Source organism: Ursus maritimus, unplaced genomic scaffold (genome assembly GCF_017311325.1).
Source record: "Ursus maritimus isolate PB19 unplaced genomic scaffold, ASM1731132v1 scaffold_1, whole genome shotgun sequence".
In the NCBI taxonomy this organism is placed as follows: Eukaryota; Metazoa; Chordata; class Mammalia; order Carnivora; family Ursidae; genus Ursus; species Ursus maritimus.
Genome location: NW_024423343.1, coordinates 13,163,758 through 13,190,457, shown reverse-complemented (window position 1 = coordinate 13,190,457; position 26,700 = coordinate 13,163,758).

The following is a 26,700-nucleotide window of genomic DNA, read 5'->3' as shown; positions in this document are numbered from 1 at the left end:
TGGGCTCATAGTGGATTGGGAGCCCAGACATTTAGGTAAGACTCAGGGGTAAAGCAGGTTTGCAACAACGTTCAGGTAATGTTATGATGTAAATATGACGCTGTGCAGAATTTACTAGAAGCACAGAAAAATTCAAAGTAATTTTAAAGAATATTCCCATGTATTACTGTCCAGTCCCCACAAAGGAGTTTTATTTATTGTTAGAGGAGGTCATTGAGAAGATGTGACTGCTGGTTGACCTGTGAGCTGGACTCCAGCAACTGAAGACTCCTCACCACTCCCCTGTCCTTGCAGTATACATTCTGTCCACTGTTTCCACAATGGGAGCCATTTTCAAGGGCATAGCCTTGAGGGAATAAAGCATTGTTAAGACCACCTGGATGGTATATGTGACTGAACCGCAATATGAACTCTATATAAACTTCTAGGATTCTGATAATGGGTGTAGAGATCTTTTTGTGTTGTAGCCACTTAGGACAAGTCTCATATGTAAGTTCCCTTGCTTATTAAACCTGCCACCCACCCTCTGGCGGAGCCTGCCTCTTTCTTTGGTTTCTCCTTGCTCTCAGTGTGTGGGGGCCAGATTTCACCCAGGGAACTCCTGAATTTGCAAAACAACAATTATTAACATTCCACTGTAGATCAGTTGTGCTTTGCTTCAAATTGATTGATTGCTTGATTGATTATTTGATTTATTTATTTGACAGAGAGAGCAAGAGAGGGAGAGGGAGAAGTAGGCTCCCCAGCATGACCCTGGGATCATGACCTGAGCTGAAGGCAGACCCTTAACCGACTGAGCGACCCACGTGCCCTGCCTCAAATATATTTATAAGATGCACTCAATAATTTTTAAATGAATGGATACAATGAAAACAATAAGAAATTTCTCCTTGTGAAATAAGACTGGTGTGCTCAGCTAAGGGCTCCCAAAGTTATCCGTGTCCTAATCCCGAGAACCTGTGAATGTTGACTTATATGGCAAAAGGGACTTTGCAGATGTGATAAGGTTAAAGATCTTGAGATGGAGAATTATCCCAGATCATCCAGGTGCGTCCTAAATGGGATCACAAGTGTTCCTATAAGAGAGAGGCAGAGGGAGACTTGGCTGTAGAGGAGGTGGTAGGAGATGATATGGTGGAAGCAAGAGGTTGGAGTGACGCCAGGCAGGAGTACAGGCAGCCTCCAGGAGACAGAAAAGATGAGGATTCTCCCCAGAAGCCTCTAGAAGGAACCAGCGCTGCTGACCCTCAGCTGTAACCCAGTGAAACTGATCTTGGACTTCTGGCTTTCAGAAATGGAAGAGAATAAAGTTTTGTTATTTTGAGCCCCCAAGTGTGTAATAAGTTGTTACAGCAACATTAGGGAAACTAATACAACTGGTAAAATCAGATATTTATAAATATAGAAATTAGGTTGTTTTTCTAAATCCAGTTTGTGGCACCTTCTTTTAAGATTTAGGGAAAAACAAGGGGCGCCTGGGCGGCTCAGGTGGTTAAGTGTCTGCCTTTGGCTCAGGTCATGATCTCAGAGTCCTGGGATTGAATCCTGCATCTGGCTCCCTGCTCAGTGGGAAGCTTGCTTCTCCCTCTCCTTCTGCCTCTCCCTCACTGCCCTGCTCATGCTCTCTCTCTCTCTGTCTGTCTCTCTCAAATGAATAAATAAAATCTTAAAAAAAAAAGAAATTCAGGGAGGACCAAAATCCTTGCATGTAAAAGAAACTTCACTAGGAAAGAATAAAGCATATACAAAGTTTCTTGATTTTGTTTTGGGTTTCTAAGAACCCCTGCCCTTATTGCTTGGTACATGTTCCCCTTTTCTCTTCTTCTCTTGACCAAAAAGGGAGGGATGATTATTTTCTGTAAGATAATATAATTAAGAAAACTCAAAGATGTAATTTCTGTAATAAGATAGATTTAAGAAAATTTGAAATGCTTCATGGACCAGATCACATGTTGAGGTAGCCACCTGGGCTACCAGTTGGCTAAGCATCTGTCCCCAGCTCAGGTCATGATCTCAGGGTCCTGCGAGGGCTCCCCACTCAGAGGGGAGTCTGCTTGTCCCTTTCTCTCTATCCCTCCCCCATTCGTGCTCTCTCTCTCAAATAAATAAATAAAATCTTTTTTAAAAAAGCAATTCAAAAAACATTGGAAAAGGATGTTTAGAAACATGCTAAAAGAGCATGTCAAAATAATTTTGTGCATCAAGACCAGAATTAGAGATAGATTCAGAACGAGAGGCCAAAAAGTAGGAAAAGTCGTGCAAATAACACAGGACTCCCAACCGTGGAGGTACAACTTTTTGCACATGGTTTCTAGCACTGAACAAACATATTTTCTTAGGAAAAGGCATTCAAACTTGCTTGGGGGCAGGGGGAAGAAAAACAATGAGAACTTCCCCTTGCTTTTTTAATGCATCCACAATTGAACTTGGTCATTATAACTTGGCTTGCAGACCTCTCTGGCTTATTCATTTATCTCTGCCCCAATACCATACCTTTCTTTCTTTTCAGTAAGGTCTATAGTCATTCAATCCAGCATTAGCATCTTTGAGCTAGAGTCCACGGTGGGTGTGAATGTTGCAATTCCTCCCTGAACAATATATAAACTCAGTGATACACACAAATAACTGGGACACGAATGAAAAAAGATGAAGAGAAACCAAATGGAAGGAAGTATGAAATAGAGACCTAGAGAAGGTAGTACTTTTTTTTTCCTACCTGAGGAAATCAGAGCAGTGTTTATGAAAGAAGTACACTTGCACTGAACTTTGAGTTCAACAGAAGCTAAAAGGAGAGGAAAGATGTTTCCTATTAGGAAAAAAAGAAATATCCAAGAGCAGAGTGGTCAGTGTGTACAATGTGGAAACAGAAGTAGAGGAAGGTAAATTCAAGTGGATGCATTTGCCCAGCTGTGGGGACTTTGCTCAGGAGTTCCAACCTCATTCTGGAGGCAGGAAGGATGCTAAGCTCGACTTTATAAAGAAGATCCAGGCAAAGTCACGTAGAATGAATTGAAAAGGTAAGGGTGTTGCAGAGGGCCTCACTGGGGAGCCATTACAATAAACCAGATGAGAGTAAGAAATAGTGGATTTAGATAATGTCTGAGAAATTAGGAAGGAGAAGAAGGACATAAAAATGTTATGTCCATTATGATAATGATTTAAACTTATTAAAAGACATTCAAGCTGTCTAACTGGAGGTAGAAAATTTAAATTTAAGCTTTATCAAACATAATTTTAATGCATAGTCCATTATTTTAGATGAAAGCATATTTATAATAACAATAACTAAAATTCAGCATTTATGACTAGTGTCTTGGTACTTAGCATTAATGATTTAATTTAACCCTTAAAGCAATCCTAGAGGTGAGCATTTATATAATCCTTATTTTGCAGACGAGGACATGGAATAACAGAAGGGTTAAGTAACTTACCCAGGGTCACACGGCTGATAACCTATGGAGGCTAGATTTGAACCACGCTGGTTGACTCCAGAACTCTGGCTTGTAATTGAGAGTTCTCTGCTGCTCCTATTTTATTTATAATTTGTCTAAACAGAGCCGTTTATTGGGGTAAAACATTATACCATTAATGGAGGATGACATCAGCAAGATGGCTGGCTAGGAGGTCCTAATGCTCATCTCCCAAATAAAAACAATAAAAAACAATAAATAAACAATTTTGAACTAGCATGATTAGCTTTGGGAAAGCTCTGGACTACAAAGAAGCAGCAAAAATCTTGAGAAGCTCAAAAAATGAGGATGCTCCCACAGAAAAGTATAGGGAGCATGTTACCTGTATCCCCTCATCCCCTAGTCCAGTGTAGCTTGGTGCCCAGTGGGATTCCCTTGCAGGGATTTCTACCCCATGGGGAAAAGCCGAGCAGGAGAACCTCATCACCGCTGTGGACATGTTCAGCCTTTGCTACAAAGGACCCCACCGTCTTCCCCGGTGCTGAGCCCAGCTGATAGAGCTGTCAGTCCCAACCAGCTCATCTCCTCCCTGGAGCTGGGCGGCCTCTGCAGTGAGGTCAGGTTCACCCTTTACTTCTCCCTGCCAGCTTTTAACATTGTGTGGGCCACTGCAGCCAGTGGCAGGGGCTTCCATGATATCAGCAGCTTGTTGGTTGTTTGTCCATGCCTTGGGGAATGGAGGAGTACGGAGAGGAAGATATTCAGGAAAAGGGGTAAATCGAGAACTAGGATATCCTATGAAGTGTCAAATATTTTATATGACCATCATGAATCATTTCCTCTTTTATGTACTTTCCCTTGTTGTCATCATTATTTTTGAATCATTTGAAAAGTCAGTAAAAGAGGAGCGCCTGGGGGGCACAGTTGGTTGAGTTTCTGGCTCTTGATTTTGGCTCAGGTCTTGATCTCAGGGTCATGAGACTGAGTCCCAAGTCGGGCTCTGCACTTAACGTGGAGTCTGCGTGTCCCTTACCCTCTGTTCCTCCCCTGACTTGCGCTCTAGTAAGTAACTAAGTAAGGAGAGAAGAACTAACTCTAAAGGAGAAAAAAAAAAAAGGAATGAATGGAGAAAAGCACTAAAATGCAGTACGATGGAATTGCAAATGAGAACACAGTATCAGATCACACTGAAAATATGCAAAATCTAGCAACACAAAACAAATGACAAGGTGCATTAAAAGATGAAATAGGTTAATAATTAAAATAAAGAAAAAAGGAGTGAGGAAGGGGCCCGCAGGTTATCACATGGCCAAGTGCACAAAAGGGAGATGATGCCTCGGTTACAGGTACAAAGGTGGTGTGAGGGTGGAATGATGAGCCCCAGGGGGCTTAGGAAGGAGATGGGGGAGCAGCAGGAGAGGGGCAGTCCGAGGACCAGTAGGAGGCACTCTGGGTGAATATTCCCCTTCTCACTTGGAGGACAGACAGGATAGAGAGGGTGACCTCTACTCCTGTTGTTTCTTCTCCATCCCCTACTCTATTGCCCTGCTTCTCAGTGGAAGAAGCTGCTTCTTGAAAAGTTGGCAGTGGAGGGAGCCAAGTCCACTGACTAACAGGCAAAAGTAAGGGGACGCAGCTGCTCAGGCTCCAGCTATGGCCAGAGGAAGGGACTGACTCTTCAGACACATGAGAAGCCCGTGGGGAACCCCAGGGAAGGTGTGAGATAGAAGGGGAGTCTTGAGAAGAGATGATAACGCTTTCTTTGCTCCAAGCAGGAAGGGGTTAGAAATCATCTTCATCAGCTAACTGCTCCCTTGTTTGGGAGTCTATTCTGTGTACTTATTTTGCTGCCATTTACCTTTAAATCGCTTCTAAACACCCAAAGTAAATGTTTACAAGGCAAATAAGCACTCTTGCTTCTATTAACCTAATTTCCCCAATTCAAATTCCTTTTTACATTTAATTGTTAATGACTTGCTGGAAGCATCTACTTCATGTTTTATTTCTCAATTGTCTTCTCCACACAATATAGTGATTTACTTTGTTAGAATGGTAAGCCGGATTATATGGTAGTTCTGTCACAAAGGGCTCCTAATGAATAGGTGAATTATTAGGTATGGAGACCATCTGTTCTATTCTGTTTTGTTCATTTCTATTCTTTTCACTTCACTCCATTGTTCAATAATGCAACATTTCTTTTCTTTGGAGACCCCTCTGCGTATGGTTTAGATGGGACTGAAGCTGACCTTTACGAAGCCGTGACTTCGGGTCTACTTACACACCATGCTGTTCTCTGGGAATTTAAGAAGTTTTAAGGCAGAAACACTTCTTGGGTGATATACAGTTCAGTTTAAAAGCTAAACTATTTGTACAAAAACATGAATAAAAATGCTGTGGAGGCGCCTGGGTGGCTCAGTCGGTTAAGCGGCTGACTTCAGCTCAGGTCATGATCTCAGGGTCCTGGGATCGAGTCTCACATTAGGGCTCCCTGCTCAGCGGGGAGTCTGCTTATCCCTCTCCCCCTGTCTTTCCTCCTGCTTGTTCTCTCTCTCTCTTTCTCAAATAAATACATAAAATCTGAAGGAATAAAAAGAAAATACTATGATGCACATGAATTTGAAATGGAAGGAAGGGCGACCAAGAGGAATAAAGTGTTCTAGAAAGACACTATGAAGGAGCTGGGATTTGTATTAGGGATAGACCTTGAAGAAAAGGTAAGACTTAGGAAAAATGGTGAAGAGGAAGAAGTATCTTCTTCTGAGGTGTGGGGGAGGACAGAACTCTTCTTCTTGGCTCAAAAGGTCCTGCTTGCTCATAATGTTCTCTGCTCTCCCCTCCATCTCCCCTGGGAGAGGTAATTAGGACACGCATGTCCTCTCCTTGCCTGCTGCCCCCACATAAGGGACCATTGCATATCTGCGCTCTCTGCCTGGGATGCTCCCTGCTCCCCTGCTCCCCACCTATTTGACTCTTAGTCAAACAGCACTTCTTAGAGGGGTTTCCCCGATCTGCAGGGCAAGGTCAAATGCTTCGTTAAAGCATCTCCACTCCCACCCCAACCCTCATTAAACTGCACAGCTTCTCCTGCCTGGCACGAATCAATTAGCAATTTTACGTTTTCTGTGTGCATGTCCATTGATTGATTCTCTTCCATCAACCTGCTCGTGAGTCTATTGAAGACAGAAATTATATCTCTTTCAGCCCTCTATAGTAATTATACAACCTAGCAAAGGGCATGTTGTGGGTACCAGAAAATAGCATTAATAAATGAATCTAATGGAGTAAATGACTATGGAAAATGTATGGGAAAGAGAAAGGAAGGAAGGAGAGCAAATTGGACACTGTTGTATTATTGCAAGTGGAAAACAGTTAGAGAGGAGCCCGGGGCATGACCCGCAGAGGCTGGTTTAAAGCCCCTTCTAAAACTTGGGATAGACATTGAACTGGAGAATAAACTGTTTTCATGATATGTATTTAAATTTGTAAAAGCTGTGCGCATTAATTAAGCTGTTTGGATTCCATACAGTTTGATTCCATATTCTAATAGCAGTTTTAAGGCCGGCGACCTTATGGAATATTTTTAAGACTAGCTTCAATTGAAAGCCTTTACAGAAAGAAGAATGCAGTATTACAGAGGAGTGAAAGGTTTGTTTCCACATACTTGTGTGACATCATTATAATGAGAGGGGGAAATTTGATGCATATTAACCTCGAAAAATCAGGAAGAGGAGATTCACGCAGGCCTTGATTATGGAGGGATGATGGAAGTCATTCTGCCTGACTCTTAGCTGCTGTAGCGGACTTATCTATCCGGCTGAGTTGCAAGAAAAAAGGCTCTTATCTCATGCAATTTAATCAGGTCTTAGGATGGTTATCAAATATAATATTTCAAGGATCTCTAGAGTGACAAAAAATCAGTGCTGACGAGCACTTCCCTAAAGGTCCATGGCGCGAACTGATAATACATGGAAGGAGGGGTCACTGTAATGGCTAAAACTTAAGTCCTAAGATTTATTGGTGAACAATTTGTTGAGAAATAGATCAGGAGATCTTTGTCACAACCCTGGCTTCTTTGTAACTTAAAAGAAGAGGTCAAATTAATTTTAAAGCACCGGAATCAATCTGTCTAATATGGCTTTAGATTTTTCATCATAGAACCTAGGATTAGGCGTTCCAAACTAGGCATTAACCTTAGTGGCCCAAGTGTATATAGAATGCTTGAAGACCAACATTATTAGATGGTGAAAAATACAGACCAGAATCTGACAATTACAGCTACCATCTTCTAATTTACTTATTATTTTTAGAACACAGTTAGATAAAGAAAAGATGATTATCCAGGTAGGGAGAAAAATATGCCATGGAAAAAATTTAATACTGCTATCTCATTATCCAACCTATGTCAAGCCGATGTGATGATCACATAGGTTTAAGGCCATGCATGTTTCATATATAAAACTTGTTAAAACAGGGGTGCCTGGTTGGCTCAGTCTGTTAAGCATCTGCCTTTGGCTCAGGTCATAATCTCAGTGTCCTGGGATCAAGCCCAGTCTCAGACTCCCTGCTCAGCGGGGAGCCTGCTTCTCCCTCTGCCTCTGCCCCTCCCCTCATCTCCCTCTTTCAAATAAATAAAACCTTCTTTAAAAAATTGGAAAAAAAAAACTGGCTAAAATAAATTTAGAGAGCACACATTTTGGCCCCGTGATAGAGAACAGACTCACCCATGTTGCCAGGCATGCCTGGTAGAGGAAGAGCCTCGGTCTACATTTATAAAGTGGCTACTTCATAGCTCTCTACATCAGGCTGCACATTTGGTCCACACTCAGATGCAGCATGTAATATTAGGAGTGATAGAACATGCTCCAGAATCTAAGAGGTGCTTCAAAATACCATTTCATTGCTGGCCATCAGAATGTCATTATTTTACAAACAGAAAATGATAGTCCACAAGGTTAAAGGTTTTTACAAAGTTCTACTAGTGAAAGAACTTCATTTTTGCTGAAGACCTAGTCCACCCAGCTTTCCTTCATTTTTACTTGGCCAGTCTGTTTTCAAATCATCAGGAAAGCGGTCATCTTATCAATATTCTAGTTTTCTAAAACACTGAAAACTAGGGACACCTGGGTGGCTCAGTCAGTTAAGTGTCTGCCTTCCAGCTCAGGTCATGATCCTGGAGTCCCAGGATGGGGCCCCATGTGGGGCTCCCTGCTCAGCAGGGAGTCTGCTTCTCCCCCTCCCTGTGCTCTCCTCCTGCTTGAGCTCTCTCACTCTCGCTCACTCTCTTTCTCTCTCAAATAAATAAATAAAATCTTTAAAAACATAAAACACTGAAAACGAATAAAATAAGACAAGCATTAATACTAAGTTAATTCTCTACGAAACAAAGGACAAATGTACATTTCTACACAACCTGATTATGGTATTAGGTGATGGTCAATTCAGAATCCAGCCGTGGCTAGTGGACAGAATCCATATCTACTCTTGAGTCAGGGCTGTTTTTCCTACATTAATATAAAACTGTATGTGGAATGGTAATATTTTGTATATAGTTGGGAAATTATATCTATATGTATATATGCATGTGTGTGTGTGTGTGTATATACACACAAATATACACACACACACACACACACACACACAGTAAACAAACTTAGATACGTCATAATTACCCTTAAAATATTCTCTCTATATATCTCTTTTATTCTCATTTGGAAGGTGGAAGTTTTGACCCATGCCCAAATCTTCCCATTTGTCATTTAAAGCATGCTTCTTCTAATTACTATCTGGGTTTACTTCGGTCTATCTTAATCATGATGATAGTTAGAATTATCATACTGTGGTAGCTGCTTTAAATACACTATATCATGTAATCCCTCTGAGAACTTGCCGAGGTCTCACAACTAACAAGTGGTGGAGACGGCGTTGGAACCCAGGCCCCTCTCATTCCACAGCCCATTTGCTTATCTTTATTGTGCTTCTGTGCTGAGATACGTTATAGCAGTGCTGCTCTAACTTGAATGGGTTACGAATCACTGGGAACTTTGTTAAATGCAGATTCCACTTCAGGAAGTCTGGGGTGCGGCTGAGAGTATACATTTCTAACCAGCTCCCCGGTGGTGCCGATGCTGCTTGGAGCACGCGTTGAGCAGCAAGGCAATAGATCACACTGAGCCTATGGATTGCCTCCCTTTTGTTTGCTTGTCTTCTACCTCCAGGATATACAGATGATACTTTCCATAATATATCATCAAGCAATCTCTAGGCAAGCAGTGCCTCATAGAGAAATGAGAATTAGGCTTTGCCACCATTTTTCAGGGGTCCTTGATATCTGATCTCTGTGAGCCAGTTTCTTACTGAATCATCGAAAATGAGTGGTTTGGACTAAATCATTACCACCACCACTACCACCACCATCACCATCATCATCATTTAAAGTTTTTTGAGTGATTATTTTAAGCCCCGAATCAGGCTGAGTGTTTTACATTAATTCTATCATTTAACCCTCAAGATGATTTTAGGAAGTAAATTGAGGCATTACCAGATTAAATCAAATTCTATAAATACCTTATGATTCCAAATGACACTCTTAACTTAAAGAATTAAATATGTCTGAAGCAACTAAGCAGAATTTATACTTCTAAAAACAAGATGATATCAGAGAAGTTACGGAAGACACTTGTCAAATTGTAGCCTCAAATCTTATTCCTTTACTTACTTTGGGCAATTGTGTAAACTCCACACCTTTGTGTCCTCATTGGTAGAGACGGGAGAGCATCATGTACCTTAGAGTATATTTGTGAGAATTAGGTGGGACAGCTCATGTCAAGAATCCAATGTTTGCCTCAGAGACTCAAATAGCAGTCATCGTGATCATCATAACATTAGTGAGAGAATTAAAATACTATGATTGTCTCCTATCTTATTTCACTGGGTGCACGAAGAAACAATGAGCTGCATGGGGTCTCTGTCAACATCTTCCCTCAAAATCCGACCCAGCATATCAGGGTCTGGACTCTTGGGGTTCTCTCTAGAATTATAGTCCCGTTCTTGAGGAGTTCCCACTTTGAGGTATACAATTATAAAAAACATGTTTCCTTAGAACTTCCACAATTTACAATTACTATTTTCAGCCAAGTATCCAAGATCCAAGCTTAAATTTTTTGAAAGGTTTGCTTAATTTCAATTGAATTATAATAATAGAAATATAGTCATTACTAAGGCTGAAGTGAATTAACTGTGAAGCTATCTTTTCAGAAGCAAATGATGGTACTTATTTGGATGAATGGATCATTGACTTTGGGTATTAAAGTGACCTATTTGTTTAAATGTATTAAAACCTAATTACTAAAATATCTATGCATTGCATTAATAGATAGTTAGAGCCTGAGTTCTTGATAATTGAAAACACTAAACTTCCAAACTAGTTTCTGATGAAGTTCAATGAAGATATTCCATAGGCTCCTGGGTGGATCAGTCAGTTAAGTGTCTGATTCTTGATTTCAGCTCAGGTCATGATCTCAGGGTCCTGGGATCAAGCCCCGTGCTCTGGGGGAATCTGCTTGAGGATTCTCTCTCTCTCTCTCCTTCTGCTCCTCCTCTACTCTCTCTCTCTCAAATAAATAAATAAATCTTTTTAAAAAATTTCAAACTTATTATGGCAGGAATTGACCATTTCATCCACTTCTGCTCCCATTCCTCCCCACACTTAGTGAGCACCCATGTAAAGCCAGATCCCTAACAAGGGTGAGGAATAGAAAGATGAATAAGAAGTTGTGCAAAACCTTCAGGAGTCACTTTTTTGATCTGGAAAGTAAGCATATTAGTGGAGAAATTAGAATATAATTGTATCTATCATAGGAGAAGGTATATTGCAATGCCAACGCAAAGGTCAACTGGGGACACTGGTATCCCCATTATCTTCATTAGCATAAAACATAAGGTAGAAACAGTGTACTCATTATGTAAATAAAGCTTCAAGATAAGTTTCCTTGCCTGTCCCCACCGTCTTTTCCTTTCAAGTGGATTGCTTCCCTGAGCCTCCCATACAGAAATTCTGGGATCATCCCAGCAGGTATTGTGATACTAGAGAAGGCTACTTCATTGCCTCTGGAGAAGAGCTACACTTAAAGTGAGATTTAGTAGCCAAGTAAGGAATTTTTCAGGCAAAGAATTGGGTGTAGGGCATTCCACCAAGAAGAAATGACATAGATTTTAAGTCAAGCGACATCATCAAGCATGGTGTGTGTCTGGACAATTTCCTTCTCCTTGTTTTGCCTACAAAATAGAAACAATAATTCTTACATCTTTGCAATGTTGTGCAGAGTACATGTTTGGAAAATTGAGTGTGCTTTGCAAGTGCTAATTCTGATATTCTTTCCTGCACTGGGAGAATGTCATAGGCACACTTATATGGTCCAGAAGAAAAAAAGTGTGTTAAGGGAATGGTGGGAAGGTCTGTGTTGGTGGAAAACAAGGTAGGTGTGGTAGGGGAGAGGATGAAGCACAAGGGAGTTTGGTTGGAATGGCATCCTTATCTTAAACTGGAAACAAGTCATGCAAAGACCTTAATGTCATGGTAAGGAATTTATATCTCTCCCATCGGCACAAAGAAACAATGGAGATTTTGTTTGTTTAATTTTTTTTTAAAGCAAAACAATTAGATAGGCAGATTTAAAGACTTAGAAAATCATCCTGGCAGCAGTGTGAAGGATAAATAGAAATGAGAGATTGAAACCAGGGAGACCAACTGAAGGTTCCCACGACAATTTAGTGAGGAAAGAATAAGAATCAGTTAATAATACAATGGAAGGGAGGTGGGAGGAAATGAGAGGAGATTTGGAAATATTGTCTGGTGGGTAAGCTGATAGGACTGTGATCAGTTGAAGATGGGAGCGTTAGAGAAGACAAATAAGCAATTGGGAAAGATAGTAGGGGAGTGGGTTAATGGCAATGTTAGAACCTCCCTGTTTTTGTTATTGAAATCACTGTCCTATTGAGGCTATTTTGTCCTGGAGTATTTTTCATGACCTTCAGAAGAACAATCAGGGCTCTTCTTGGCTTTTTCCCTGGCCTGCAGTTCTCATAGGGATGGAATAGAATGAAGAGGAAAGAGGAAAAAGAGTGCCTGGTTGAGAGGGTTTGAGCATGTCTTATTTCTGCCAGTCCCCTGCCCTCTGCTTACTCATTTCCTGGCCCACTCTGGTGGGGTTGGGTGAGCTTCAATGCTGCAGGGGCACTGGCTGTGGCAGCTGCTGACTAGCAATTGCTTGCAGCAGAGATGAAACAGTTGTTTTTTTAGGAATTTGTCAGAGATAGTGAGGAGCTGGTGCCCTCCAAAGGGGAGAACTATGCATATGTTTCTTCCACATACTTATTTGTCTTGACATTTTGAAAAAGATGGTTGCCAAATGGTTTGTAACTGAATGAGTTGCATATGTGTTAGTTTAAAGACTGGATCTTAACATTAATTTAGAGTTCAGGATAATTTATAAATACATTTTTTAACCCATTTAATTCTAAGGACACTTAAGTGATTTACTCTACTTGGAATCTTCATTAATTGGTTTAGATAGTGAAATCTGCACATTATTATAATTTTTTTCCAGACTGAGATATTCAATGCTACTTTTAGTCTGCAGCAGTTTTAAAAATGTTTCCTGATTCTCAAATATAAAAACTCAAAAAGGAAACTCTGACAAACGTCTAACTATCCAGCTAGTTAGCTAACTAAAGAATTAACCTAAGAATAGGAATTTGGGTAACTTTTTAGACTTTTTGAAATTATGAGAAATACTATACTATCTGTAGGGAAACCTGAAAAAATAAAGAGCATTTTATTTAAAAATGAAAACATAAAGAATAAGTATATAAAACATACACAGTAGAAAATGAAGAAAACACCAAAATATTAATAGTATTTAAGAGTATTTCAATTTGAATGATAGAATTCTGAATGACAGCCCCCCTTTTTTTCCCTAATATTGTGGAAATATATGTAGACCAAATCAACCAATTAAAAGGCAACTAAGAACATTTTTCAGTGATTGCATAATCTTATATGCTATTTATTAACAATTATGATTATGGCGAGAAAGAAGAGACAAGGAGGAGGAGGTGAATGAGGGGTAGATATATAATATTTACCCACATTCACTATATGCCAACATTGTATTTATGCTTTCATGGATTACCTCATTTCACAACACTCTGTGTAAGAATAATTGTCATTCTTATTTTAGACATGAGACAGTTCAGACTTTGAGATGTGAAAAGTCTCTCCAAAGGTCACAGAAAATTTGAATTGGACCACAGGCAACTGATTCTAGAACCGTGTAATCTTTAAGCTATAACTTCATCATGGTGATGGTGGAGGAGACAATTTGTCATTATATTTTATGGCTATAAGATAATCTCATCAAGTATTTATAGGCTACCCTATGCAGACCGAATAAAGCATGATCCTTATCCTTGGGAATCTTTCTCTCTTCTTTTCTCTTCTCTTCTTTTCTTTTCTTTTTTTTCTTTCCTTTTTTTGAGATAATAGGAAAAAAATTGAAAAAAAAAAACCTCTTGGTTACCTTTCACATGTCATGCCATTCCTCCTTTTTTAAATACATGTTTTTACAATCCATACTTCATTTAGCAAGGCATGGTGATACTGACTGATTCTATACTGATTCCTGCTTTTCCCATAATATTCTGTAGCCCTGAGTCATTATAAAGGATCCTTTGTGCCTTAAGGCTAATAAAGAGCCAGCCATGGCTAATGTGTACTCAGGGACCCTCCTGTATGCCACTTATCACTCATTCACTCATCCATGATAGAGACTCACTTTTATTTTCTATCCCTTGGAGCACTTAACCCAGTGGTCTGGTCACCCTACAGTGGACATTTGCCTCTTTTTTTTTAGAAGGCCAGCATTGGTTTTCCCTCTTTAGGTAGGAGCAATATGAATTTTGGTAAAAACTACCTGCCTCCAAATTCCAATGATATGTTTTGGATAGGACTCCACCCCAGACTCCAGAAAGGGACATGAAATACAGGCCTAATTGTGAACCCTAAATCACAATTGGTTAAGGGGGGGTTCAAGACTACATGACCCAAATTAGCCAACTAGAATGACTGCTAGAGCTGAAACACAACCTGTCTAAAGAGACTTATTCTGCTGTTTAACTTGCACTTGGGATAATGTTAGCCTGGAATTGAAAAGGGTCCAAAATAATGGAATCTGAGAATGAAACCAGCACAAGAGCAGACAGAGCCAGGAGGTGAAGAGAAACCAAGTCCTGGTGACGTTGTTAAGCCGCCCATTGGCCTAGCCTTAAGTCCAGAATGTTCCAGTTACATGACTCAGGAAGTTTGCTCTTTTCCTTAATTTAGTTTCTATTGGGTTTTGTATCACTTGCAACAGAAAGTACAGTGACAGCTTATTCACAAGCTACCTCTTCCTCTCTCTTACTCCCCAGGGTTCAGCATAGAGTTAAGACGATTTGAGGAAATACTGGATGGAACACAACATCATAAAATGCCCTGCAAATTGGAAGCATGTGACACTGTTCCAATTCAAATTCCGGGCAGAGAAGGCCAGAGATTCTGTTTTAATTAGTCTGAGGGAGGGCCTGGGCATTGAGTTGTGGCAAAGCTTCCCAGGTGACCCTAATGGGTTGAGAACAACTGCTTTAAAAAGATGGATGTAGAATAAGAAAAAGCTGCAGATGAGGTGTTCATAATGATTATTCATACCCCAAAAACACCTGTTCAGGCATTCAAGATGTTAATAAATCTGCAACACAAAATCCCTTTCTAATGATTAACAGCATGGTCACCATATTCCTTTTAAATGAATGGTAACTGTATATCTAAGAGCAGGATTAGTGAGAGGGAGAGCAACAATCCAAAGGTCAAATTTAATACCCAACAGGACAAATCGGCCTGCCCTGGCCTTTCAGAAGAGCATTTAACCAAATAGACTGGAGAGGGATGCTCCATATTAATAAAGCAACATTTAAAAACTCGGTTGAAATCCTTGGTCTGTAACTCCCACTTGAACAGTGCTTTTGAGTCAGAGTGTTAAGCAATGAACTTTTCTAATTAATAAGTTAGGATATTTGAAACATAGATCTTGGTAACTGCTGGAGAAGTACTCAGAGGTGGACGTATTAGGAAGCCATAGTATTTAGAAGGAGCTTGACTTTTTATATAATTTTCAAAACAAAATGATTTAGGTGAATCTAACCAAGACTCTCTCATGAGCTGGGTGTTGAATGAAGCTAACAGGTGTGAAAAGATCATTTTAATTAGTCTTTGGATTCTTGGAGAATGCAGGAATGACAGGAGGAAACTCTCTCAACTGTAATTATCTTGATACATTTGTCCTCTTAAGATACTGGGCAGAAGCAGCTTAACACCTAACTTTCCGTACTGTTTTTCCTTCATAGGGTCAACTGATTTATTGTTAATTGTTTATTTGTATTGCATTTACATTATCAGTTATAGCAAAGGTGTAGGTATAAAGTCAGGATTTCTAAATTTTTGTCTTCTGTTAATAACTTGTTAAAACTCACAATGATAACCATGTCAGAAAAACAGAATCATTGCACTATAAATGCATTGCATATACTTACAGGGAGCTAAGTTTATACTGTGATTGATTTAAGGAGCTGGAAGATTGTTATTGTCTATGGAAACTTTTTAAAAATTTAATAATACAACACAACTCAACACACTCTTTCAAAGTCTTCTCATATATAGAACAGACTAGCATGGGCTTTCCTGGAAATCCCACTTTCCTGGTCTAACCAGACACCTCCAGGCCCTTCTTTGCATAGATTTACAATCCTATACCTCACTGAAAAACACTTTCCTATAGTATCAAGTCCAAAAGCCTTGCAATTACGATTGCAATTCTAACAAATCCTGCCATTTTAGTTACCTGACAATATTCCCTATTCTCCTTCAGACTACTCATACTGGTATCCATAATTACAAATAACCCAAAAAGTTTCTTCTAACCCCCCTTTTCCCATGCTCTTAGTCTTACTTGTAATAATATTCCACAACCACGTCCTTCTATGTAAAATCTATTCATTCTTCAAAGTTGTATTATGTCCTACCTCCTTTATGGAACCTCTCAGGGTTTATTTATATCTTTGGACTTTTAATCCCCTACTACTTATATTTGATGATTATATTCTGCCTATAATATCCACTATAGTTTCATATGTATTCCTTTTAGACATGAAAACTCTTTGCTTCTTGAATAGGGATTTTGTTTTATGTCTTTTTTCCCCATAAGGCCTCGTGCAATGCCCAAATTTGACAGGGCCTTGATAAATTACTTGATTGAGTCATAAAGGTTATAATCATGTCAACAAGGAAGAAAACTAAAATTTTTCAAATCTATTGAATATAGTACTAAATATATTGATCATATTAGGGATATCTATATTTTAAATTATTCAATAGTTTTTTATATAAAGCATTCACGTGGTCCAAATGATTTGCCGTTTTCAAATAAAATATTTTTTACATATGTAAAAAATTACTCTCCTGTCACAGTCAATGATGATTTAATGAACACTCTGGATACAAAATTTGAAAAAAGAACACTGGTCTGTTGTAAAATATCTTGAAGTTTATATTAATAATACAGTGTCAATTCATTAATTATAAATGCAGAGCCATTTGTTGGTGAAAGGAAAACAGGATGTCAAGGGCAAATAAAGAATTCATTGGTAAAGTAGTGTCTTGGACAGGAACTTCTATTTGTCTAATGCTCTATGTAACTTTAATAGTACTCAGCAGTTGGTGGTCTATAGTGGTTCTAGGCAATGAGTGGATTGCCTTTCCTTTGTTTGCTTTGCAACTGAAGGATGTTTGCAATATTAACAAGCACACACACTTACATACACACACACCATAACAAAAACCCTGCCCCAAGGATACCATATGGCAGGGGCCCTGCACCTGAAACCCAAACAAAGCCAATAGCAACAGATTCAGTGTTTGTCTTTGGCTGAGAATTTGAGCTGACATCAATTATACTTTTGAGCCTGGACTGAATTCAATGTAAGCTTGTCAGTTGGCACTTTAGAAGAATGAATTAAACTAAGCCTGTGTTTCCTTATCACTGAGTGAACCAGCCAAACTGTTTTGTGCCTGCCTTTCACATTTTAATTGGAGGAACTAGGGGAGTTTTTTCAAAGCTTCTAGAACAGGTAAACAAAATGCATATTGTTTCCTGGGTATATGATTTGGATAGCTCAAACAGTTTTGCCAAGAGATCAGTGCCACATAATGGAAGATCAACTAATAAAAAAAAATAGCTATAAAAACTTCAGTTAACCATTTTGAATTACAGATATTTTTGTGGCTGCTTTGTTTTATTTTTGTTTTGTTTTAAATCAGGTCCAAAAGTATTTTAGGAAACAGTTGGATAAGTTACTTTGCCAAATTTAGGATAACCACAGGCTTACAGACATTTTTTTGAATGAAATTAAATTTTAGAATATTATGGTAAATTGGTTCTCAACTAAATATCCACTTCAGCTTTATAAGATGATTTTCAGATACATTTCTAAGTGTTAAGTAACTTTTTGCAAATTTACAAAGTCAGCAACATGTATTTTTAAATCAATGATAGAAAAATCTGCAGTGATATTGGATATTTTTATGAATCTTGAAGAGGTAAGACTTCATGCAAATATTCATTTATTTACTACCATAATTGTACTCATTTCTAATACTTATTCTCTCTTCCTCTAGCTATATCTTCATCCATGTTTGAAATTCCTATTGTGAAAGAAAATTAGATTCTTTGAAAAGCTTTAAAATTGTGAACTGATAAGTTTCTCGTAAGCATATATAATTTCTTTCCATTTTTGCCACTATTAGTGATAAAACATAGTTTTTAAAATTCATGAACAGTTTTTTTTTTTTTCAAAATGCCATATGTGTCACTACATGTGACAGAATTGTTGGCCAACTATTGATTTTGCTGATGAAGAAGAAGTAAACATTGGTGCTTTGTCTTTTAGAGCGGCACTTTCAACATGGGAGCCACTAGTGTCATGTGGCTATTTAAATTTAGATTTAATTTAATTAAGTGGCAATTGAGCACCGGAAAAGTGGCTAGTTCAATTAAGAAACTGAATGTTTAATTGGACAGTGTAGATATAGAACATCTCTATCCGTGTAGAAAATTCTATTTGATAGTGATGTTATATAGTTTGGGATGGTACTGGTGCCCACTTACAGCTCAAAGCATTCTTAATGTTTATATTACTTAGTCATAATTTTTGAAAAAGAAGAATGTAAAATAATATCCTTGTTTGAGAAGTAAACTCTGAGGTGCTGAATAGGTTGCGTGAGTTCCCACAAAGTCTCATGAAAGATCATGGATGGAATAAATGTACAGATACATGAATATAGAAGTTATATCACCTCAAAGAAAATGTCTTATCTTAGTTATATGAAAGCAATACATCATGTTGAGTAGTTTCAGATTTATCTAAAATAACTAGCATTGTTATGCATATTGTAACTTATTTCAAATCCTGATCAAAGACCAAAACAAAAAAATTATTGGGTACCAATTATGAGCCATGGTTGGTTCCACCACTTAACCCTGAACTTCCCAGGAACAATAAATTAATATGTTTCATCAAATGTTTTGAAATTTAGCTTCCTTTCTGCTATTTTCCATAGTTAATATTTCTCAATTACAACTGTGAATCAGAAATACAACTTCTCTCTTAACCTCTATAATTCTACTTCCCATCCCCTACTCAGTTTCACTTGGTTAGATATGCCAAGATGCTGGAGGTTAACACATTTTTAAATTGGTGTGTTGGAAGGGATCTGTATTGTTTTGGAAGAACGGATGGTTAACATCTCTGCCCAAATCTGCATTTAGTGACATCACATTGGTGGCTGGAAATCATCCTCAATGAGAACAACTACATCATGGAAATCTGTAGATTCTATAGATCTGAGCACTTCCACTTTGATATCTGGCTCTTAGGCATTAAGAGCATATTAGTGACTTTGAAGATAGGGAGGACTCTTTCTACAAGCAACAGATCCACTTTTCTACTGTGCTTCTTTTTAAAAAAATTTTTTTATTATGTTATGTTAGTCACCATACAGTACATCATTAGCTTTTGATGTAGTGTTCCATGATTCATTGTTTGCGTATAACACCCAGTGCTCCATGCAATACGTGCCCTCCTTACTACCCATCACTGGGCTAATCCATCTCCCCACCGCCTCCCCTCTGAAACCCTCAGTCTGGTTCCCAGAGTCCATAGTCTCTCATGGTTCTTCTCCCCCTCTGATTTTCCCCCTTTCATTTTTCCCTTCCTTCTCCTAATGTCCTCCATGCTATTCCTTATGTTCCACATAAAAGTGAAACCATATAATTGTCTCTCTCTGCTTGACTTATTTCACTTAGCATAATCCCCTCTAGTTCCATCCATGTTGATGCAAATGGTGGGTATTTACTCTGTCTACCAAAGATTAGATCACTAGTGGTTTTGGTAGAAATCCTGAGTGGAAAATAACATAAAGACAACAGTCAGGAAATGTTGAATCATAAAAATTATGACTAGGTCTCTCTTAGCAAGTGGTGTGACAAATGGAGATAGATACAAAAAATTATTTCTGTTAATCCAGGAATCAAGGAGGCGAGGGTTCATGTTAACTTTATGACCAAGAATTTTAGCATAATGTGGCATTCAAGGACACCCTATCACCCACGTATTCAGTTTTTACCTATGTAGCCACTTTGTGTATATATATATTACAAGATTAACATAAACCCACAGTAGCTAATTGGTACCTGCCAAGCGTTAATGAAAACCTTAAGATAGACTTCATCATTATTCTTGCCAAAAACAGGTTTGTGAGTGCAGGAGGCAAAACGAACATGGAGATACGCATCCTTGGTCTGCATGGTTAATGTATAGATCTACTTCATTAAAGAGAATCCTACCGTTTCCTTAAAAAACTCTGACTCACTCTAGTCTAGAAGAGTCAGACTGGAAAGACATACTTATTTTTGTAATAAATGATATAATGCAAAATACATTTTTATAAACTTAAGCTTCTATTGTCTCTAGCATCTCTGGCTTTTATATACTAGGGATATCTAAAACAATTAAAGAAATCTGCTTGTCCCTTTCCCTTTGACCCCACCCAACTCCCCACACTCAAGCGCTCTCTCTCTCTTAAATAAATAAATAAATAAATAATAAATAAATAAATAAATAAATAAATAAATATTTTTTTTTAAAAGAAAACTTACAATAAAGCCCAACTTCCATACTTCTGGCTTTTACTAAACATCCACAGATGAAGATATTGATAATCAAGAGAACAACTATCATATTAAATATATCAGGTCCCCTCTACGCTAAAGCTCATAAAAGTGCATCTTGCAAAATGAGCGATGGGATGTCATTACACGTTCATGCACAACAGCCGACTTCAAAGATACGGTATATGATTGCAGACATTACAGGGAAGAGTCATGTAACCTGGTGGCCCTGATACTTTCCTGGGATATTTGTGAGCCTTGAATCTGCTTAAAGCAGCTCGTTAATGCCGGTCACAGTTTAAGGAGAATACATCACATGCTGGTATGTTATAGCCCACTGTCCTACAGTAACTATAAAACTCAAAATAATTCACATTATCACGGGGAAGTACAAACAGGCTTAACTTTTATGTTATTTATACCCTTGTTCTGAGTTGTAAGAAATGGAAATCCTGTGCTTTGATTTATGCATTGTATAATATTTTATGTGTTTAAATTCTTATTTCCCTATACCATCTCAATACAGACAAAGTTTTACTTTGGACTCTATGACAAACTTTGCAGTAGAAGAAATCACAGGAATAAATCAGAGCTGTCCTAGATGTAGCATTCTTCACATGCAAGAGGTACAGGGACTACAGAAATTTACTTACAAAACTACTCAAACCAACAAGTGGATGGTAGGGATCTAAATCCTAGTGAATTCAAAATTATCAGCAGACCCCAGATTGTTTGAAATTTTCAAACTGGTCAAAATTTTGCCAAGTATAAACAGGAATTAGAGTGATCCATTTTGAGCCCCAGCCTTGTTTTAAAATATTGTATAATTATACTTGAAGTTTCAGGATATTAAAAGTAGAAATTGAAAGACAAGAGGAACAAGCGCTAAAGAATTTATCCCATAGGAATAAGTGCAGCAGTATCTAAGCATATATGTATAAAGATCTCCATTACAACATCATTTGAAGTGACCAAACCTGGAAATAATCTAAATGCTTATCAATAAGAAACAGTTGACGTGATTTTTAACATGTCCATTTGATGAAATATCATTCAGCTATTGAAAAGAATAAGTTAGATCTAAGCTATTATTCTGGAAAAATAGCAATTATGTGTCATTAAGAAAAGCAATTTGCTTATAAATATATATATTTGATAATTTTGCTTATATAAAGTGAATGCCAAAAAACATACATGAAACAGTTCTTTCAATTGTCTTCCACTTCACTGAAGAACCAAATTCATCTGCTATCCATTCCTTCCATAAAATAAGCAAAAGGCACATGGATTGCTTCTAGGAAGTTGATTCCTATATGATTTTATCCATACCATTCTGTTCCTACCTTTAAACGTTCACTTGCTAAGGGTCAGTTGTGTTTGTTACTAAATTCCTTTGCACCATGAGTTATTCCAATTTTGACACTTAATAAAATGTTACATAAAGTGATTATAATTATGTCATAAAAGGGGTTCCTGGGGGGCTCAGTCAGTTAAGCGTCTGCCTTTGGCCCAGGTAATGATCCTGGAGTCTGGGGATCCAGCCCCACGTGGATCCTGGGGATTCGGCAGGCAGTCTGTTTCTCCCTCTTCCCTTGTCCCCTCCCCCCTGCTTGTGTTATTTCTCTCTCTCTTGCTCTCTTTCTCTAATAAAAAAAAAAAAAAGTCTTTAAAAATAAATTGGAAAAAATAAATGTCATAAAAAAGAGTTGTTGCTTCATGAAGACAAACTTAAAAACTTTGAAAAGACTCCATAAATGAAAGTCTATGAAAATATGTATTGAGAATTGAGGTGTGGGCAAGGCCACTGTGAAAAGAGCAGAGAAGAAAATCATAAAAATATAGAAAAATCACACACTACATTGCTTAGTAAGTATCTTCAAAAGCTTGATCCACTTTATAGAAGACCAAACTGGAAATTTGGGTGTGACTTATGCAAGAAAATTTAAAATCAGCCGGCTCCATACACTTAAAAGCATATATAATGTGTTTAGAAGCATAAAATTAAATTAATAAAATAGTCAGGTTATGTGTGCATCAGTTAATGCTCTCCATTACTGAGCATCTCCCAATTCTGATTAATGAGATAAAAGGTCTTTGATCATGTATGTTTGTATGTACTCTTAACTATGCAAGAAGATGTCAGGGGATATATGTCAATCTGTTACATTGGGCTCCATGGGTGGAAGGCTAAAGAATGAAAAAGAAAAGAACAGAAAGGAGACAAAAAAAGCAATACTGTGGAGAAATAGCAATGCATGCATGGAATTACACACAGAATAGCATTCTGTCTAGAGTATTGCTACATACATATGAAAATAGAAATTGCATGTGGACAATTTCATGGGGCACCATGAATAAAGACATTGATTTCATTAGTGATGGAACAGTGGGTAATTTTTGTTCTGGCTTTTAGCTATTCTCATGCAGTATTCTGACTCAAGTAAAAGAAGTTCAATTTTCTTAAAAAAGAAAGTGGAAATAATAAAATGTAAACTTCTGTATATTTACTTAGCTAGAGATTTTGGAGATTATATTTTTATATGATACAAATTTTACTTTAAGGAACAGTACACCACCATTTTTAAGACATAAAACTGGGGATGGAAGGGTGAGGGCGGGGGGAACCTATTTTAAAATTTTTTGAAGAGGGGTACCTGGCTGGCTCAGTGGGTTAAGTGTGTGCCCCCAGCTGCGGTCATGATCCCTGTGTCCTGGGATCGAGTCCCTCCAGTTGGGCAATCTGCTCAGTGGGGATCTGCTTGTCTCCCTCTGCCCCTCCCCCAACTCATGCTCTTTCTCTCAAATAAATAAAATCTTTAAAATAAATAAATAAACAAAATTTCTTGAGGAAAGAAATTAAATGGTAAGCAATTGAAAAGTACCACCTACATAAAAAAAAAAAAATTCTACCTACATGTATCTCTGTTTTCCTACTTCAGTGCTGATGGCATCAATGGACCAAAAAAGGTGACAACGTCAGTGGCTCAATGAGAACTGGTTGCTGAATTAAGTAAGTGAGTTGGTGCTATATATGTTTTTCACTCTTCCTTTAAAACAAAAATGAGGAAATGAATGATTTAGTCTCCCATAACCTAGATCTCGAGAGTGGATGTTAGGCTGGGAAGTCTTCCCTGTGATACCTGTTCACTAAATTTGTTTCACAGTGGAGTCCCGAAAGAATTTCAAATACAGTTTTGATCAAAACAAAAAGAATTTTTGATGTTAATCTATTAAAATGGATAAGGAGCTGTTCACACAGAAAAATTGTTGGATCTAATATTTCTACTGAAAAATAACTGGCATATGGTTCTTAATTGTTCCTTTGCGAGATGTTAAAGGCTGTCCTTCCATTTCTTTGCTCCTAAGCTCTTTGACTGTTAGAAAACAAACAACAAACTAGAGCAACCTTCTTCTCATCCCTTCATTAAAAGTCATCTATTCACTGTGAAGTTCAACATTTTAATAACATTTTCATGTAATTTCAAACACAGAAAAAGTTTCGGGAATCATAGAAGAGCCCACAATATGCTCCTTACCTAAGTTTATGAGTGTTTGACACTTGACATCAGTTACTTTACAGTGTCTCTCTCTCTCTCTCTCTCATCTTTCCCATCTATTATATATCTAGAGTTCAGAATTACTGGGAGTAAACCGCAGACACCAAATCACCAGTGAGGGGCCTATGAACAAGGGTCTGCTCCTGCATAAGCACAGTACCATTATCAAAACCAGAAAATTAGGGGCGCCTGGGTAGCGCAGTGGTTAAGGATCTGCCTTCGGCTCAGGGTGTGATCCCAGCATTATGGGATCGAGCCCCACATCAGGCTCCTCCGCTATGAGCCTGCTTCTTCCTCTCCCACTCCCCCTGCTTGTGTTCCCTCTCTCGCTGGCTGTCTCTATCTCTGTCAAATGAATAAATAAATAAATAATCTTAAAAAAAAAAAACAAAAAATTAAACATTGCTTCTATACTGTCATCTAATCTGCAGTCTATGTTCAAATTTTGCCAATTGTCTTTGTAATTTTTCTTTTTTTAATTGAGGTGTAATTGACATGTCACATTATCTTAGTTTCAAGGCTACAGTGTCATGATTTGATTTGTGTGTATATTGTGAAATGATCACCACTATAATTCTACTGAACATCTGTCACCATACATAGGTAAGTTGTTGTGTTTTGTTGTGGTCATTTGGGGTTTTTTTGTGATGTGAATTCTTAAGATCTACACTCTTACGTAATATTGTTTCTCACAAATTTTCCCCTGGGTTCAAAATCCAGTCCAGTATCCCATGTTGCATTTAGTTGTCAAATTTCCTTAGTTTTTTAAAATCTGGAATGATCTGGAATGATTCTCAGATTTTCTTTGTCTTTTGTCGCCTTGATATTTTTGAAGAGAACGGGTGCCCTATTTGGTAGAGTGTACCTCAATTTGAGTTGCTCTGATGTTTCTTCATGATTAGATTCAAGCTATGCATTTTCTCCCTCCGCAATACCACAGGGATGATTCTCAGTGTATCATACAAGGGACCCTTGATGTCTGTCTGTGTCATGACTGGTGAGGTTTAGTGTTGATTACTTGCCCAGGTAACCATCTGGTATTGGCTCCAGAAGGAAAAGAAAGAGAAAAAGATACCAGATTGTGATACTTACGGATTTTTTCTAGATGAGCTCTCTCAGTTGAAAAACATGGGCCAATGGGCTAACATCCACCATCAGACTTTCTCAATTCATTCTTTGACCAAAGGAAGGAGGAAGAAAGAACTTAGGAATGTATACAGAAAATCCGTCTTTCCCATAAAAACTGTCCTTTTCATAGGAGAGTTTAGTTCCTCCTACCAGGCTGTGATACCTAGTTTTACCTCAGCACCAGGGTGGTTTTCCTGATTAACAACACTTCCGGTCTTTAATCTTATTCCCACATCTACTAAGCCAAAATCCCAAACTCCAGTCTCATAGGTTACAAATCTTCATCTCCCTTGTTCCCTTTTCTCTAACCTCCTTTCCACTTCTAGAATCTGGCAAATTGACTGGAAGGAACTTCCTTGACTTTTAGTTTGGATAGAACCCACTTTCTAGAAGTTCCTTTTCTGCTTTTCACTCCCTCTCCTAACCTTGCATTTGCTGTGTACCTTATCTTTAAAATTTGGGTCTTGTCCCATCCTTGGAAGACACTTTTCCCTAACCTTTCTCCACCCTCACCCCCCAAACCCCACCAGCCTTGACTCACTCTTTCTTTCCTTTCAGGAGTGATCAGCTTATGTTCCAACAAAGCAGTGCCATATTACTTCGAGTGACTTGTGGAAATAGTGTCATCATCATTAAACCACCATTATCACTATCATTAAGCTACAAAGGACTTAATCCCTATGCCCAGGAACCTCAACCAGCACTCAAGAAAAAACTACTGACAAAACAAAGCTTTATACTATTAATTGATCATTTAGGCTATGTAAACTCCATGTTCCATAGTAATTCAGAGGAATGGAACCTTGTAGAAATTTTGATCAGCCAGAGGAGATTATATGGAGAAATTGAGGTTTTTAAATTGACCCCCAAATATAATTTTTGATTTGCAGATATACAGAGGTATCAGACAAATGATCGCAAATGGTGTGAGCAAGCAAGGCTTTTGAAACCAGGACTAATAAGCAATGATTAAGGGAGATCACGTGAGCGTTACACCTGCTGTGAATTCAAAGAGTCCCACTCTAAAATCGGGGAGAGGGGAAAGTTAGCCAGGAGACTTAGAATGATCCAGGGAAAAGAGTATTAAGGTGTTGTACTTAGAAAATTGCAGTGTAAATATAAAGGATTATGTGAATAAGGAACAACTTAAAGGAAAAATCAATAAGCCTGAGTAACTGGATGGATACTGGAAATGAAGGAAAATCCTGATTCAAAACGACACTGGCATCTATGGCTCAGGAAATTGAGAACATGGTAATAGCCTCTGACAAAACACAGCGGTTAGGGTGG